Raw genomic sequence first — 20,000 nt, forward strand, 5'->3', positions numbered from 1 at the left:
TTTGAAATCGGTTTTAAACACTATCCTCCTAAGTTGGAAGCAGACTCAGTTCTTTTGATTTTATGCTTTTTTTTGTTTTTGTTTTTTTTTAAATATTTGAACTGACTACACTGTTTCACCACTGACTACACTGTTTAAAAAAATATTTCAACTGACTACACTCTTTTGCTACTGTTTTGACATTTTTTTTTTTTTTTTAGAGAATTGTTTAACCTGATTACACAGCTTCACCACTGCTGACAAGTTGTGAACAGCCTACACTTTTTTATATTTAAATTTTACATTACTGACTGACTACACTAATTCAACACTGGCTACACTTTTTGAACTGATTACACGATTTTAAATAATTTCTTAAAACTATTTAAACTGTTTCATCAGTTTTTACACTTTCTTTATATTTCAATTTCGAACTAACTATGCAATTTCAACACTGATTGAATATTTTACATAATCTTTTTGAACTGGCTACATTTTTTTATATACTGAAATTTTGAACTGATTATACCACTTCACGACTGACTACACTTTTTAAGTTGACTCTACTGCTTTAATAGTTAGTCATTCAAGAAACTTTCTCTACCACCAATAGCAACGGACAAAAACACATTACCTGAAAGTACATCCTTTAAACTCCTCGGCCTAACGTTCACAGGGAACGTGAATTGGAACAGATACATTGAGAGCATTACAAAGCTGCTGCAAAGAAGGTGGGCTCTCTGTACTGTGCTAGAAAGCCATTATGCTTGAAAGTATCCTGTACCTTTTTAAGGCCACCATTTGCCCATGTATGGAGCACTGTTGTCACATTTGGGCTAGTTCATCTGCTACTTGTCTCTCACTTCTGGACAGCGTTCAAAGGGAGTCGCCAACCTGATAGGTCCTGAACTGTCATCTAAGCTTCAGCCCCTGTCCCATCGACGGAATATTGCATCCCACTGCCTGTTCTACAAGTATTTTAATGGTGAATGCTCTGACGAACTACAAGCACTTGTACCCCCTCGACGTAAATATCCCTGACAAACCTGACAAGTAGCCAAATCCCACCCCTACTCAGTAGAGATACTTAGGTCTAAGAAACCCTTCTACTCCAATAGTTTCTTTCTCAGAACTGCTAGACTTTGGAACTCCCTTCCAAGATTCTGCTTTCCTAACTGTACTGACAATATGAAGAAGTTTAAGTCTGATGTGAACAGACAAGGAGCTATTTAAAGGCTAATAAAAACATTCCATTTTTGGAACTATTTTACCATATTTGTTGAAAATTTTCTGTACATGTCTTTTAAGCAGTTTTGCATGGTGCTGAACTCAAATTTAAACATGTTAAAACCTTGGAGACTTTTGGGGCTAAGTGGAGGAGGGGGGGGGTTCAAATGATGGACTTAGTCATTTCTTTTTTTGCCTGATGCAGAACTCAAATTAACATATGGTAAGGCCTAAAACTGCATAATTATTTTTTATGACTTTTTAAAGTTTTTTTTTTTTTGGGGGGGGGGGTCATTTTTAATGACTTTTTATTTTTTGATTGATGAGAGTTGATACAAAATTTTTTTTTAATTATCCATGATAAAAGATTATCTGACACACAAATGACAAAATTTTATTATTTGTATACTTTATTTGCATTTTTCTCAATTAAATACTTTTCAGTGTGTGTGTATCTATCTATCTATCTATATATATATATATATATATATATATATATATATATATATATATATATATATAAAAGTGAACGTGTCTGTGTGTCTGTCTGTTTGTGTACATTTCCCTACACAATAACTCTGTCAATTTTTAGTCTACAGGCTCGAAATTTGATATACAGGGTACTGAGATTTGGGAAAATCGATGTGATCGGTTTTCAGAGAGAAATTTGGCTGTTAAGGGGTCAAAGTTCAACGATTTGACCTTTGAGAAATCTATCAAACTCCTCCGCCAATTTTGGGTCTACACACTTGAAATTTTAGATATGGTTCCTTGGACATGGATCTAACTTAATAACTTGATTTGAGCCCAAAACAATAAATATTAAGAGGTCATAATATGAGTCAAATTTTTTAAAATTGACGTTTTTTTTTTTGTTTTTTTTTTGCTCAGCATACACCTCCAAACACCCGGGCAACGCCGGGCACCCATGCTAGTATATCTATAAAAGTGAACATGTCTGTCTTTGTGTGTGTGTGTCTGTGTACATTTCCCTACGCAATAACTCAATTTTAAGTCTACAGACTCGAGATTTGATTTACAGGGAACTGAGATTTGGGAAAATCTTTGTGATCGGTTTTCGGCTAGAAATTTGGCTGTTAAAGGGTCAAAGTTCAACGATTTGACATTTGAGAACTTTACCAAACTACTCCACCAATTTTGGGTCTAAACACTTGAAATTTTCGATATAGGTTCCTTGGATATCGATCTAAGTTAATAACTTGATTTGAGCTCAAAACAATAAATGTTAAGGGATCATAATAGGGGTCAAAGTTAAAAAAAAATTTAACCACTGCGGTCTCTACCAAATTACTCAGACAATTTCTGGTCTAAACATTTGAAATTTTACATAAAGGGTATTCAGAGATAGGGCAAGCCTTTTAATCGGTTTGGGTCGAAAATTTGAGCTACCAATATATAAATGTGTGTATGTATGTTTGCATATCTGCCTAAAACTTTCGACAGAGGCGACGGATTTTCACAAGATCAGTATCGTTTTTAAGCTCGACCTTTTAGACAATGAATATCGAAAAATTGGCTAAAAACATTAATTTCTTCACCTTCAACTGGGAACTTTTCTACAGGGAGGGGTCGCCTTTTTTTTCACCGATATTTTCGAAAGTCATCCCCTCTTTTCGATTTTCTAGCCTTAATTTTATCCTACGTCACTTCCGGTTTGGCGGTGGTCGTAACAGCTAGGACGTCACGTTTTTTCCCCACACTTTTCCATCTTCGTGGTACGGGTTCGAGCCTGCCTTCCTACTACCACTTTTTTTTTTTTTTTTTGCTCAACATACACCTCCAAACACCCGAGCAACGCCGGGCACACATGCTAGTATATATATATATATATATATATATATATATATATATATATATATATATATATATATATATATATATAATGTTAAACACATATATGATTACTTCATTTAATCACATAAATTAATATACACAGTTCACAGTTTTATAAGTATTATGATTAATATATATATATATATATATATATATATATATATATATAACCAGACACATGTGCAACATATGGTGCAACTCATTAATCAGGGTGGAACTGTTATAATCAAACAAATCTGTAGGAAAAAATCCTATCAGAATAAATGCTAAAGAAGCAAAATGCATGCAGACACACCCGGAATTGTCCGGGAATGAAGAAGAATGCATCATGTATTTATGCTCCCAGCCCTGAACCACATCTTGGAATTTTATTTTCATTTATTAATTAAAAATAATCACGTGTTTGACGCTTATAGAACAAATGCCAACTCAACAATATTATTATAAAAATGGTTAGTGAACACACATACACGCATATACGGATATATATATATATATATATGCACTTGTGTATATATGTGTGTGTATGTATATATATATGCATTTGTGTATATATGTGTATGTATATATATATGCATTTGTGTATATATGTGTGTGTATGTATATATATATGCATTTGTGTATATATGTGTGTGTATGTATATATATATATGCATTTGTGTATATATGTGTGTATGTGTATATATATATATGTATGTATATATATATGTGCATTTGTGTATATATGTGTGTGTATGTATATATATATATATATATATATATATATATATATATATATATATATATATATATGCATTTGTGTATATATGTGTGTGGTGTATATATGTGTATGTATATATATATATATGCATTTGTGTATATATGTGTGTGCATGTATATATATATATGCATTTGTGTATATATGTGTGTGCATGTATATATATATATGCATTTGTGTACATATGTGTGTGTATGTATATATATATGTGTGTGTGTGTGTCTATATATATATATATATATATATATATATATATATATATATATATATATTGTCCAATTTCTACTGTACACTCTTTAACCCTTATCCTTGAGTGGCCTCTGGGCCTTGATAATGTGGTGATGCCTATGTAAAAAAAAAAAAAAAGCATGAGTAAAATTAAATCCCTGAACAACAATAATGATAATTCAGCTGACAATCCATTCATATTATTAACTCTTATCCTCGAGTTGCTTTTGTCCTTGAGAAACACCGACTCATTAGTAAAACAAAATGAAACAAACATGCTTTTAAATGATTTGCTGAAATTTACCATTAAGAAAGAAACCTGAATTATACAGATTTGGGATATTGGCTTGAACGTATTTCAGAATTTCTGTGCAACTTGTGATAAAACCGATGATCGATTATATCAACTTATTGATTTTCAATCATAGATTTCAATGATTGCCTGTTGCCATTATCTCCTTTTTCTTTTCTTTTTTTTTTTTTTTTTGCTTCCTCACTTGTAGAATTTTTTCATATCGGATGATTCTTTCCTTTGTCTCCTTTCTTCGTCTTTTTACCATTCTGTTTCGTTCTGGCCGATTTTAGCATGGAACTCCACATTATTAAATTTGGGTATGGAATTCTCAAAATAATTTGGAGATAGACTTTTTTTTATTTTATTTCATCTTTGCTTATAAGTAATTATACCACGTGTTTTAAATGTCAATATAACCTTGGAGTTACCTTCAAAATAATGAATGTATATGCAATCATTCATATTGTCATTTGTATCTTTATTTTTGTAATGCTTCCATTATGTTGGTTTTGAAAATCATATATACCAGTAGTTTACGGGTACTTTTTTTTCTGGTTATCTAGAGGTCATCTTACACTGACAAGATTAATTTTTTCTTTTTAATAGAAATCGCTTCAAACAAGGCATGAAGCCACTTGATGTAAGGGGCTAAATATTCCATGTATGGAGGACTGTTATCATATTTAAGCTGGTGAATCTCTTTCAGTAATTTGACTGACTTCAATCTCTCTCCTACAGACGTGATTTTGCTAGTCTCAGTCTGTTTTATAAATACTACTAGCATGAGTGAGTGCCCGGCGTTTCTCAGGTGCTTGGAGGTGTATGTTGAGCAAAAAAAAAAAAAAAAAAAGTGGTAGTAGGAAGCCAGCAAAAAGAGAGTTCCACAAAGGAGGAAAAGAACGGGGGAAAAACGTGACGTCTTTGCTGTTACGACCACCACCAAATCGGAAGTGATGTAGCTTTTAATTAAGGCTAGATAATCGAAAGGAGACTTTCGAAAATATCGGCAAATAAAGTGACCCCTCTCCCCCTGTAGAAAAGTGCCCAGTTGAAGGTGAAGATATTAATGATTTTAGCCAATTTTTCGATATTTGTCGTCTGAAATATCGAATTTCAAAATGATACTGATCTTGTAAAAATCCGTCGCCTTTGTCGAAAGTTTTAGGCAGACATGCAAACATACATACATACATTTATATATTGGTAGCTAAAATTTTCGACCCAAACCGATTAAAAAGCTTTCCCTATCTCTGAATACCCTTTATGTAAAATTTCAAATGTTTAGACCAGAAATTGTCTGAATAATTTGGTAGACACTGAAGCGGTCAAATTTTTTTTTAACTTTGACCCCTCTTATGACCCATAACATTTATTGTTTTGAGCTCAAATCAAGTTATTAACTTAGATCGATATCCAAGGAACCTATATCTAAAATTTCAAGTGTTTAGACCCAAAATTGGCAGAGGAGTTTGGTAGAGTTCTCAACGGTCAAATCGTTGAACTTTGACCCTTTATCAGCCAAATTGCTGGCCGAAAACCGATTACAAAGATTTTCCCAAATCTCAGTAGCCTGTATATCAAATCTCGAGTCTGTAGACTAAAAATTGACAGAGTTATTGCATAGGGAAATGTACCCAGACAGACACACACAGACACGTTCACTGTTATAGATATATAGATAGATTATTCCTTGCTTCCTTTGTTGCAACTCGTTTGTCTCGTTGGTCTGAAAGTCTCTATCAATTTACTGTATTTCATACCTTATTCTGATACAGCTTCCTATTCTATTTCAGTAGCTTGTTTCCAAGAAATGCAGGCTTGTGGAACTCTCTTTTTGCTGACTGTTTACCTCCTACTTATAACTATGATCCTTTCAAGACTAAGCTCAATAGGCATTAAAAAAATTTTTTTTTTCTTCCAATAAACATCTTTCGTTATTGTTAGCTCCTTATATCAAACTAGCTTTGGTGCCTGGTGTTACCCGGGTGTTTGAAGATGTGTGTTGAGCAAAAAAAAAAAAAAAAATAAATTAAAAGTGGTAGTAGGCAGGGAGGCTCGAACTCATACTGCGAAGGAGAAAAAGAACTTAAAACATATGTGACATCTTTGCCGTTGCGTCCATCGCCAAACCGGGAGTGGCGAAGGTTTAAATTAAGGCTAGTCAATCGAAAAGAGGGGGGACTTTCGAAAATATCGTTGTAAAAAGCGATCCTAATTGTAGAAAAGTGCCCAGTTGAGGGTGAAGGAATTAACGTCTTTAGCCAATTTTTCGATATTTGTCGTTTGAAAGGTCGAGCTTCAAAACAATACAAATCTCGTGAGAATTTGTCGCCTCTATCCAAAGTTTTAGGCAGACATACAAACATAACTACATTTAAATAGACAGATGAGATTTATATAATAGACTAGCGGGCGTACCCGGCGTTGCCCGGGTGTTTGGAGGTGTGTGTGCTGTTAAATTAAAAAAAAACAGGGGGGATCGAACCCGAAGCCCCGAGGCGAAGTTTGAAAATAAAATCGGCCAGCCAGAATGAGTTACTGAAAGATGTTTGAATTTATTTAAGTAAGAACCAAGTTAACAGGTGCGCGCACGGAATTCATCGAGCGTTACAACGACGGAAGCTATTCAGCAAATGAGGTCAATGACCAGGTTTGTTTGTTATAAGAGAATTAAAAAAAGAAAACATAAAAATGAACGTTAAAACTTAAGCGGGGGGGGGGTAATCAAAACATCGAAAAAAACACAAAAAAACTGACGTAAAAAAGAAAACAGAAAAACGAACACGTGAAAAATGGCTTAAATAAGCCTGTTTCGATATTAAAATTTAAAAAATCGGTGGGTACCTGGGTGTTTTTAGGTGTGTGGTCGGGGGTGGATAAGCGAAGTAAAAAAAAAACAGAAAAACGAACGTTACGTGAAAAATGGCTTAAATAACACTGGTTCAATATTTAAATTTAAAAAAAATTTTTAAAAAAGACATTTCACACCACGATTCGAACCCAAAACGTTTAGATAATGAACAAACGTGCTAACCAACTGACCTAACGCGACGTATATGAAATTTAGTCAGTTATTCAACTATTTAAAGTAAATCGTAGCCTCGAAGGAAATGTCCTTTTCTCTTCCCTGCAACCTCTATCTCACAGAAGAGATGTTGCGAGTTTGTCTCTAATGTATCGTTACTTTCATGGAAAGTGTTCGACTGAGCTTAAGTCTATGGTCCCTCCTCGCCAAACTTTCACAAGAAACACTCGTCTAGCTGAAAACACTATCAATAATTCCCCCCACTCTTTATCTGTGCCTAAACCTAAACGTAGATTCCATGAACAAAGCTTCTCTCTTAGAACTGCATGCCTGTGGAATTGTCTTCCGTTTTCCTGCTTTCCAGCTGACTACAATATGGTTGTGTTCAAGTCTAACGTAAATAAGTTCTTGATGAGCCGTTCCATATAAGTTATCAAATTTACCAAATTTTCATTACTAATGATTACTATATTGTCCAATTTCTACTGTACACTCTTTAACCCTTATCCTTGAGTGGCCTCTTGGCCTTGATAATGTGATTCCTGTGTAAAAAAAAAAAAAATCAGGTCATGACGTCATCTGACGCATGCGTAGAACCAGTCGTCGTTACGAGAGGACCGTTTTTGTTGACCCTCCTCTGTCGAAAATTGTCGATTTCGGGATGAAAAAATGAACGTTTTTGGCCAATTTTTCGATATTTTTCGAGCGAAGGATGGAGCTTCAATATGATACCGAGTTTGTGAATTGTTGTTCTGGCTGTCGAAAGTTTTTAGCAGACACACAAACATACATACATACATACACACATACATACATACATACATACACACATACATACATACACACATACATACATACATACATACATACATTTTCGCTTTTATATATATAGATGTCTTCATATCATGTCAGGGTATAGGTAGAAAGAAAATTTTATAAAATTATCTTTACCTAACGGCTTGAATCATAGTTTAGAATACAAAAGTCAAGTAGCATGGTTCAGTTGTGGTCTAAACAGAAACATGTACTTCAAACACACCCTTGTCTTATCGAAGAACCTACTGTTGATTTTATATGCTCGATCTTTTTGCTTGTGTGGTGAAAAAAATTTCACGAATGCAATTTTGATGTTAGGCTTCATAAGGTGTTAACTTTGGTCACAATCAGATTTTTTTCAATGATCGATTTTCGATACTTATCTGAGGCATTCTGATACAGAACCTATCTAAGAACACTCCTGCACACATCAAGTACATTTGTGTAAAATTTTGAAACGACCGAAACGTTGTGAAAATGACACTCAAAATGAGAGCAGTAGTCCGAAGAATTAAAGTAATAGGAAATTCTTTTCCACAATTTTGCAAGCTACTGATGCTGTTTAGATCACAAAAAAAAAAAAAAGTTGCCTTTGGCACAACGAACTTCCTAACCAGCCTATTTATCATCACAAAGAAACTTAAGCAAATTAAATTATATTCAACTGAATAAAATAGTGGAAAGAAAAGAAAAAAACAAAAAAAAACAGACCAGTCCAAATGAAGTAGCGGTTTAGAAGACGTATTGCTATTTGGGTCTAACTTTGAAAATCAATCTGAGTTCTCTTTATATGTTAAATGAATAACATTGGTCAAAATTAAAATTTAAATGGATTTATTTGTGAAGTCACATACAATATCTGTTCTAGTAATCTTCTATAATATGAATCTCACCTGTCTGTTTAAATGTATGTATGTATGTATGTCTCATGTCAGGTCATGTCATATGCTACTAGTACCATGTAACCCAGTACTACCTGCCTCATGGTCGGGTCACTGGCAACTAAGCTGGTTCCCCTACCAGACTTGTTTGGTGAGGAAGGTGGCTAGTCTCCCTGAAGGATTAAAAACAAAACCTTACAAAGGGCGAATGGACCCTTTTTGGGGGTCAACGGCCAACTAGTACCATGTGTGTTTGTGTGTGTGTTTGGGGTGGAGAGGGCCCCCGTAAGCCATGGTGAAGACAACCTTTCTAGGAGAAGCAAATCTCTGATGTAAAAAAAACCATAAAGCGGGAGACCAATACCCGCATTAAGCTGGTCTGCAGTTTAACTTGTTGCTGGCTATCTTGCTCTTGCTTGTTGCTGGATCGCAACATTTTGAACCGAGAGAGAGAGAGACTTAGCTGTCTCGTACAAAGCTGTAATATCATCTGTAATAGATACATCTGTAATATCATCTGTGTATAGATACTCTCTCAGGCATTTGTCTATAAAAATGGTCCTGTGACACGTGGAGGCTTGAAATGCTGGACAGATGTAATAATTGATCTCAATGACAGTCTTCAGTGTCATGCCTGCTTGAGCGTGTGAATTCACCAGTAGGACTAAAAAAAAAAAAAAAAGTCATTTTTGGGCTCATGGGTGTCTGAGGGAGTGGCACTCGTCTGACAAGACGTTGCAATCATCATGTATGTCTCACAGAAACTTTCGACAAAAGCGACGGATTTTCACAAGATCGGTATCATTTTGAAGCTCGACCCTTTAGACGACAAACATCAAAAAATTGGCCAAAACATTAATTCTTTCACCTTCAACTGGGCACTTGTCTATAGGCAGGGGTCACTTTTTCTGCCAATATTTCTGGAAGTCATCCCCTCTTATTTCCGGTTTGGCGATGGGCGTGACAGATAATGCGCCACATTTTTTTTTTTTTGCATTTTCTTTTCCTTCTTTGTAGTACAGGTTCGAGCCTACCTGCCTACTACAACTTTTTTTGTTTTTTTTTTGCTGCTCAACACACACCTACAAACACCCGGGCAACGCTGGGAACCCAGACTAGTCTATAATATAAAGGGCAAAAATCTGTTTAAATGTATGTATGTTTGTATGTTTGCCTAAAACTTTCGACACTGGCGACGGATTTGCACACCATCAGTATCATTTTGAAGCTCGACACGTTGGACGACAAATATAGAAAAATTGGCTAAAAATATTAATTCCTTCGCCCTCAACTGGGCACTTTTTTACAGGTAGGGGTCGCTTTTTTGCCGATATTTTCGAAAGTCATCCCTTATCTTCAATTGACTAGCTTTCATTTAAACCATTCGCCACTCTGAGTTGTGCAATGGACACAACGGCAAAGACGCTATTTTTTTTATTTTATTTTTTTACATTCTTTTCCTTTTTCGTGGTACAGGTTCAGGCCTGCTTGCCTACTACCACTGTTTTTGCTCAACACACACCTCGAAAGACCTGGGCAACGCCGGGCACCCAGGCAAGTTTCACATAAGAGATGATCTTAGAAGCAGTATGTAATACAACCAGCAAAATGAAGTAAGAAAATTCGGTTTTCTAAAATTTGCAAAACAGTATGTAAATAATTGCGAGACCCACTTTTTATCTTGTTTGTGGTGAGTTTGGTACTATTGGATTTCTAATGGCTAATCTTGGTGTCGCTTAATCCTTTCTACTGAGATTAGATAATGCAGATTGTAATGTGAAATTATGAAATTAATTTTAATTATCTGCCGAGGTATTTGACAATGAATCTGTTCTTGTTATATTTGTTTTGTTCTGGTGAAAATTTAATTCTTTTTTTAACATTATCGTTCGTTTGTTTTATGGGTACTTATTATGCTCTTCAGATGATCCTGTTGTGAAAATTTTATGTAGCATTGCACAACTTCCCTTTGTGTGTTTTATGGGAAGAGTAGATATCCTTTTGTTGTAGTAAGTTGACCTACTTTCAACCTGGGTGTAGATAGATATGTTATTTTGTGATTTAGTTTATATTTCGGATATTATGCTAGATGTTTTTATGAGAGAGAGAGAATTTTTTTTATGAATATGTATGTTTATTTTAGTTTAGTTTTATTTATTTTCTATTATAGTCAATTTTAAAATTATTTTGTATCGCTATCCTAGAGTAAAGGTTTATCATGTGCACACAGTTGTTCACTATTTCTCTCCTTCAGTTTAATAGATGTCGGGGTTCTTTAATGAATAGAATAGCGAATCTTTTACTCAGGCATAATCTACATGAATCGTTTAGGCCCCTACATGTACTTGCCTGTCTTACTATTTTCCATTCTACTATTGGCGAACGTCCGTTTTCTTTGGGTTCCCAGTATTAGTTTTCTAGTTCTGTTTTCATTGGGGTTTTTTTTTTAAATAGTCACACACACACACACACACACACACACACACACACACACACACACACTAATCATAGCTAGATACATTCGGTGTCATATTCATATAAGCAGCACCTTTTTCACGGTCACTTTTCTGTCTCGCTTACATTTTTACTCGCCATAATACCACATTTACTCATCATAATATCACAATCGTTCTATGAAGTTAGATCTACTAAATAAAATATCCCTTAAACGAGGATGGTGGAAAATTTGTTGTATATAAAAAAAAGAATTAGAATTTCCCTTGGCATGGCTACCCAGAAGATTCGACTATAATACATTTCAGTTTACAAAGAGGAACTTGTTGAAAAAAAAAAAATGTGCTGCACCCAACCACCGCCATAAACCTACAAAACAGCGGTTGATACGTAGATAAACTCAACTTTAGGGAACTGCTTAAAGTTGTCGGCCTCTTTTTATGATCTTGGATTATTTTTTTATTTTTTTTATTTTAATACCAGCTTTCTTGATTTATGAGAGTGCAACGGCTGCTCGATGGATTTCTTCCTCCACTTATATTTTCTTCTTATTTCCTTCTGTCTCATTCTTTTACATCCTTCTCCTTTTATTTACTCCTCCTCCCCCTCCTCCGTCGTCTTCTTCTTCTTCTTCTTCTTCTTCTTCTTCTTCTATAACGGCGGCAGCGGTACCTGAATCATTATTGATTCCTTGATCGCTGCTGCTGCTGATGGCAGCACGTGATCATCCCATGTAGGACACGTGATTCGAGCTGGCCGACCGACCGACCAACTCTCTTACAGACTAGCACAAAATCAGTTTGGCTCGGGGATTTTTGTAGAGTATACACGCACTTGGTCTCTCTCTCTCTCTCTCTCTCTCTCTCTCTCTCTCTCTCTCTCTCATCGTCTTTTTAGAGAAAGGAGCGATAGATGATTATGTAACAATGGCTTGAAGGGAAGGGGGTGATCTGTGTGGGTGAATGTGAAACAAAAGGAGAAAAGAAAGGAAAACTATTTGGTTTATTTCATATAAATTTGGACCAGTATCCTTATTTTGGTTGTTTCACAACGTTTCGGCCGATATAACCGTCGACTTTCTTCGAACTAGAGAACGAACATGGAAATCCGAACTGAACTGTGGTCTTAAAACCCCAACTGAACTCTTGATCCAAATTTCACACGGGCTCCTGAGTACAACACAACCATTTCCAACTCCGAGAAAAGGCACCTGAATAAGGTGGGAGGTTACATCAGCCGAAACGTTGTGAAAATAACCAAGATGACAGTAGTTGCTCGAATAATATAAATTATCAATCCTCATTTAAAAAAATTCAAAACATAAGGTTTTGAAGCTCTAAAAATTCATATTAGAATTGTCCATTGAACCCATGGTCTAATGGTTAAAAGCGTTGGTTAGTCTTTTGGGTTTGAAGGTTCAATCCTTACTACAGGCGATAATAACTAAGAACTACATAAATTAACACTTGTACCTGATCGTGGCTGACGGGATGAGAACAGTACACTTAAAGATTAAGTGAAATCATATTCATATTTCCGAGTTTGACATAAAGATTTCAAAGTTCAAAAGGATGCAGCTGAAGAAGATCGGAGATTGCATCGGTCGAAATATTGTGAAAATAACAACCAAAATGATCCAAATAATATTAGTTATCATTCCTCATCTCAAAAATATAAGAAAAACTCCATATTGCACGAACAATGGTTATTCCCGCAACGTCGAAGCCGACAGAGTTTAGAGTATTTATAAAATGTCCTCTTCTCTATTGACTGCAGTATATGTCTGGTCCTGTGAAGTTCTAGGAGGTCCACCCTTTCAGGCTTTGCCTTCTCTCTTTGAGAAGAGGTAAGCTTATTGCTAATCGCCTTAGGCGCCCATACTGCAGAATACTGATAGAGTAGCCTGGGCAATTTTTGCAATCCAGAATGCACCTCCCCTGGGGCACTGGCTCTTCAATCCCACTTTCGAACTCTTGTATTACATCTTCATGCTATGGGAAGGAGATAAATACTATCATGTTATTTTGTTGTTGTTGTTGTTTTTTATATACCTTTATTCATACAAAACATATTTCCACTTGGACATAACAGGTTTACTTTGATAGGAATTAGATTCGAGGGAGTCAACCTTGGTGAGGAGCTGAGTAGAAGTATTGTTTGTTCATATTCCATTTAAATTTCTGTATATCTTTACAGTCAAGGAAACAGGAACCAGGGAGGAAATTCCCAAAGCAAGCAATCCGAGGAAAGAACCTATCAGCGTAGAACACCTTCCATCATGTAACGACTCCTACATTGAAGGGGAGAGGTTTCTTGGCCTTTTGGCCAAGATCAAAGTGTAGTATCTGTTCTTCAGATGCTGCACTTAAGATGGTTTGTACCAGTCAATGGAGGGGAAACCCTCTATACTGGGACAATTATTATTTTTGGTAACCAGAGTGACCCCTTTTAGGGGAGCTGGTTTTTACCTCACATTAAAAACGGCCTTGTGCCTAATTTGCTCAGTGGGGGAGCAAATAAATACCATCTGTTCTTCAGATGCTGCACTTAAGATGGTTTGTACCAGTCAATGGAGGGGAAACCCTCTATACTGGGACAATTATTATTTTTGGTAACCAGAGTGACCCCTTTTAGGGGAGCTGGTTTTTACCTCACATTAAAAACGGCCTTGTGCCTAATTTGCTCAGTGGGGGAGCAAATAAATACCATCTGTTCCGGCAGATGCTGCAAGCTGTGACTGGCAGGGACCAGATGTGGGGGCGGCCCCACATGCCTGACCTTTGACCGGCTCCCATTTCCCACCTCTCGGGAGCTGGTCCCCTTTTTCCCTTCCCCCTCCCTTCACTCCTCACATTAAAAATCGGCCTTGTGCCTAATTTGCTCGGTGGGGGAGCAAATAAATACCATCTGTTCCGGCAGATGCTGCAAGCTATGACTAGCTATGACTAGCAAAGACCAGATGTGGGGGCAACCCCACATGCCTGACCATTAACCAGCTCTCGTTTCCCACCTCTCGGGAGCTGGTCCCCTTTTTCCCTTCCCCCTCCCTTCACTCCTCACACTAAAAATCGGCCTTGTGCCTAATTTGCTCGGTGGGGGAGCAAATAAATACCATCTGTTCTTCAGATGCTGCAAGCTATGACTGGCTAGGACTAGCTATGACTAGCAAAGACCAGATGTGGGGGCAACCCCACATGCCTGACCATTAACCAGCTCCCATTTCCCACCTCTGGGGAGCTGGTTCCCTTTTTCCCTTCCCCCTCCCTTCACTCCTCACATTAAAAATCGGCCTTGTGCCTAATTTGCTCGGTGGGGGAGCAAATAAATACCATCTGTTCTTCAGATGCTGCAAGCTATGACTGGCTAGGACTAGCTATGACTAGCAAAGACCAGATGTGGGGGGCAACCCCACATGCCTGACCATTAACCAGCTCCCATTTCCCACCTCTCGGGAGCTGGTCCCCTTTTTCCCTTCCCCCTCCCTTCACTCCTCACATTAAAAATCGGCCTTGTGCCTAATTTGCTCGGTGGGGGAGCAAATAAATACCATCTATTCTTCAGATGCTGCACTTCTATTTCTTGTTCTCTTTCGGTGGAGGAGAAATCCTTCACGACTGAGACAATTTTTAATTTTTGTACCTTTTCTCCACGTTAAAAAACGACCCTGGTGTCTAACTCTGTCCCGTGGGGAGGCATTGTAAATAGGTACATTGAAGGGGAGGGGGGATTTTGCTGCCTGTTTGATGGTTCGGGATATTTACGTTGGGGGGGGGGGGATAAGTGGAGTGAGTTCATTTATTCAAGCACATTCCATGGAAAGCTTTGTAAAATAGGCCCAGGGATGCAATTCTTCGATGATGCAACAGGGGTTTGAGCTTGACAGACAATGCGAGGCCTTATAGGTTAAAAATTCTTTTTTGTACTCTGTCTAAGATGGGGAGGCTAGTGTTGAGTGCCCCAGTCCAGGTGTGGTGACAACTCTCCCTGTATGGGTGAATGGTGGCTTTATAGAGATATAGGATACTGGCAGATGTTAGAAGTTTTCTAACCCAGTAAAAAGAGTCTACATTCTTTGTAGCAGATTTGGCAACACATGTCTCTGATGTTTGGGCCGGGATTGAGGTGTATTATATTTTTTATTTTTAGTTGGACAATAAGAAGTCTTTTTTGACTGGGTCAATTTTTATTTTTGCTGCAATCTAGAATGCTCTCTTTTAGGGAGCTAGATTTCCCCCACATTAAAACTGGATCCTGTGGTTAACTTTGCCCTCGTGAGGAAATAAATTAATATGGACGTCATAGATTTATATTTTGGGAGGATGTCTCGTAGGCATTTCCTCTTCCTTTCAAATGGAGATGGTTTATATGCAGGTCTTCTGAAATACACTCATTTGAGAGGGAGTGCCGAGAAGGAGTATCTTTTGCCCCCATTAACAGTGCCTCCTATTGGGGGAGCTGGATATCTCCTACATTAAAAACTGACCTTGTGTCTAACTTTACCCTCAAATAGGAGCAAGTAAATAGGGACACATACCCCCCCCCGTACACGCAAAGGGAGATGATGAGATGAAAATATGTAATAATCTAGCTGTATATACCCGGTGTTGCCCGGATGGAGACATGTTGCCAGTTGGAAAAACATAAATAAATATACAAGTCTATAGTTATTGCCTCCACACGAGAGCAGACCTAGACACAAGATCTGTTTTTAATGAAGAAAGGCACTTAGATTTGAAACAAAATTTAATTTACCTATATCTAAGAAGGATTTCTCCTTTATTGACCGAGGATAGAAAAGATGGAGTGTTGTAACAGAACAGATACTACACTTGCATTATTTATCTGCAAAAAGTATTTTAAAAATTACATTTAAAACAAATTTTTTATAGAAATTGTTCCAGACAAGGCGTGAAGCTACTTGATGAAGGAACTAAGAAGAATGAAAGATGATCTTCACAAAGGCAGGACATACCTATTGACCTTAGTCTTGAAAAGACTAAGGTCATAGATAGGAGAAAAACAGTCCATAGAGTCTGTGGTTCTTGGAAAGAAGTTACTGGAATAAGAAGCTGTATTACAATGAGGTAGCAAAACAACTGCCGACCCCAAAGCTGTTTCCACAGTCTTCTTCTTCTATGTCTTCTCTTCTGGCTGTGTCGTCGTCTCTCACATTGGCGGCTGCCGAAGGAGTGCACACGTGTTCACAATAAAACAACTCCAAAGAAATCACAGACTCCGGAATAAGAAGCTGTATTACAATGAGGTATCAAAACGGCGAATGGATGAAGACCATTAAACCAATGAGTCCCACAAACTAGAGCAAAAGAAGCAGGGAATAGGTGAAGAACACCTGGCATAATAGTATTTATAGAAAAGACTGAGACTAGCCACATTACGTCTATGAGAGAGTGGTTGCCGTTTAGGAAGAAGGGGGGGTCAATTAAATTACATGTACGTTTCTCTGCCCTTTATGAAGAACCCTCACGAGTCCACATATGATAACGTATTAGGCACAAGGCCATCAAAAATGTGCGAAAACTGGATGTTGTTGGTCATCTTTGATCTAAAGTGATAAAAATCTTACTCTTAACTAGAATCATATCAGTTACCATAGTACCACATTTGCACTAGTGACTGGGCTACTTAAGATATAACCGTAAAATTGTTGGAAATTTTATTTACGTTGCTCCAAGTCAGAAAGTTCATCCCAGCTTTGCTCGGGCCTTATGTACTGTTCATAACTTTATCTGCATATATATATATATATATATATATATATATATATATATATATATATGTATATATATATATATATATTAAAAAGTTTGACTCATGCTCAGGTAACCTAGATCTAAAATTTCAAGTGTTTAGACCCAAAATTGGCGGAGGAGTTTGGTAGAGTCTGCAAAGGTCAACTCTTTCAACTTTGACCTCTTGACAGCCAAATTTTCGCTCAAAAACTGATTAAAAAGCTTGCTGCATGTCTGAGTACTCGTCATGTAAAATTTTAAATGTTAAACCCGAAATTGGCTGAATAGTTTGCTAGAGGCTGCAACGGTCAAATCGTTGCATTTTGACCCCTTGACAGCCAAATTTCTAGCCGAAAACCAATTAAAAAGATTTTCCCTAATCTCAATACCCCTTATGTCTAATCTCGAGTCTGTAGACTGAAAATTGACAGACTAGTTTGGTAGGGAAATATAGACACACACACACACATACACACACATACACACACAATTTCACTTTATAGATATATAGATAGGATTTTTTTTTTTTAATTTATTATAGTTTTCCATATCATAATTTTAATTTCAATAAATATCAATCTGTGTGCGTTTAGAAAAATTGTGCACAGGCGACAAACACACAGACACAAACTTTTTTTTTTTTTTTTTTCATTCATTTTTTTCCCAACGAATTGAACTGTAGTATAGCAGAGAGAGAGAGAGAGAGAGAGTGGAGTAGTGGTGGCAAATATTTAACTGAGACAAAAGAAAATAAGATGAGACAGATACTGAAAACAGCAATGAGATATAGTGTGATAGAGAGAACGAGATAGGGTGAGAGTAAGATAGAAAGAAAAAAAAAAGAGATTAATGTGATAGAGGGAGGTGAAGATTGGGAAAAGGGAGAGAGTTGGGGGGATTGAAAATAGCGATGAATGATATAATAACAAAGTGCGAGGGAAAGGAGGAGATAGAAAGATGTTGTAAATAGTCAATTGATTGAGGAGGGAGTGGGGGGTGAAGAGAAAGAAATGAGATAAGATTGCACAGGAGAGAGAGGGGGGAGCATGGGATTCTGAGTGAGGGCAGTTAGCCATGTAATTACTGTGTGTTGATTTATTTGCTCTCTCCACAAGAGCAAAGTTAGACACAAGGTCAATGTGGGGGTAAAATCCAGCTATCCATAAAATGTTGCACTCTACATTGGAACAACCATGCAAACTTCGTCAGGCGTAACAGAAGACACAACAAATACTGAATGTGTGCTAAAATACACCTACTCTCTCTCTCTCTCTCTCTCTCTCTCTCTCTCTCTCTCTCTCTCTCTCTCTCTCTCTCTCTCTCTGGATAAAAATCAATACGAAAAATATGTAAATGTTTAAATCTTTTTTGTATTTATTCTCTATTTGTTGACGTGTAAGAATGCAAAAAGTATTTCGAAAAAAAAAAAAACGAAAACGTTTTTTCAAGAGCACAATATTTTCGACCGATCCTTCGGTCTTCTTCATTGTGATAGAAACACGAATGCCAGACAGGACTGACAGCAGGAGAAAAACGGGTATAGCCAATGCGGTTAAGATGTATCTGAATACGACCATCCCAATATTTTTTATTTGGAATGGTGAGCAACTTGTGCGGCTGTTTTTTATTGAAAACCAAGTCTTTCATAAAATGTTGAAGTGGACACCCACGCACCCCTACGTACACACTCGCATATATAAACATACATACATGTACACCCGTACATTATCACACATGCTTCTACACATAGCTGTACACGCACAGAAAACGCAAACACACGTTTATAGACTACATAAGCATATACATGGAAAATGATAAACAGATATGGACAGATAAGTGGAAAGTTCTGACCAAAAACTGGTAATTCTCATTGGAAAAATTATTATTATGGTTCTAAGTATAGGACGGGGTGAAAGGGTAACGTCTTCTTTGCTTGTCTGGATTTTATGTATGCCCGCCCGCTCATCCTGCTCATATGTATATATACGCGCGCACATATACGCACACCAACACGCACATGTGCGGACACACACGCATATACACATATATACATATAGATATATACGTACACACTCGCATACCGATACATGTATAATGTATTAGGTTGATACAAAAATAATATCGTTTATGTATATATATATAATTCATCCAGATTAAGTCTCGAAATAAAGACGAAACGTTGATGAACACATAATACGGTTTGTTCCTTTTTGTTTCTCTATATATAATTGAACGTCAAAAACGACATTATTTTTGCACCAACCTAATACACACACACACACACACACACACACACACACACACACACACACACACACATGTATATATGGACAAAACCAACTTCCGAAAATCAAAAATCGAATTAATACAAAAAGAGAGGTCGATATTCTTTTGAATAAAGCTATATTAACAATAAAACAATAAAACTTATTTTTTTCAACAGCTTACTGTAGATTCTATGTCTAACATTAATTGATATATACACACATATATTGTTTAAAAAAAAGTAAACGAAAAGTATTCTTCTTTATTTTCTAGTTTTATTTATATAGATTTTTATTTCTACTTTTGTTTAAACATGATAAATTATCAGTCAAAACCGCGCAGATTTTGATCTATTTGATATCTAACGTTTCTCTGCCCGTCTGTGTGTTCAGATATGTGGAAATCTTTTTAATCGGTTTTCATCTGAAAAAAAAAGAGAGAGCTGCTAAGGGATCGAAATTGAAAAAGT

General features: G+C 36.6%; 1 protein-coding gene and 1 pseudogene across 9 annotated transcripts in view; both read left to right on the forward strand.

Annotated features, from left to right (window-relative positions):
• The window catches only part of LOC145247311 (sodium-driven chloride bicarbonate exchanger-like), a 492,947-nt gene that overhangs the window by 204,015 nt on the left and 268,932 nt on the right, over positions 1 to 20,000 (forward strand). The window lies entirely within an intron of this gene.
• Positions 13,821 to 14,033, forward strand: LOC145247625 (U2 spliceosomal RNA; annotated as a pseudogene).

Source organism: Euprymna scolopes, chromosome 25 (genome assembly GCF_053919585.1).
Source record: "Euprymna scolopes isolate OS-2025 chromosome 25, ASM5391958v1, whole genome shotgun sequence".
Classification (NCBI taxonomy): domain Eukaryota; kingdom Metazoa; phylum Mollusca; class Cephalopoda; order Sepiida; family Sepiolidae; genus Euprymna; species Euprymna scolopes.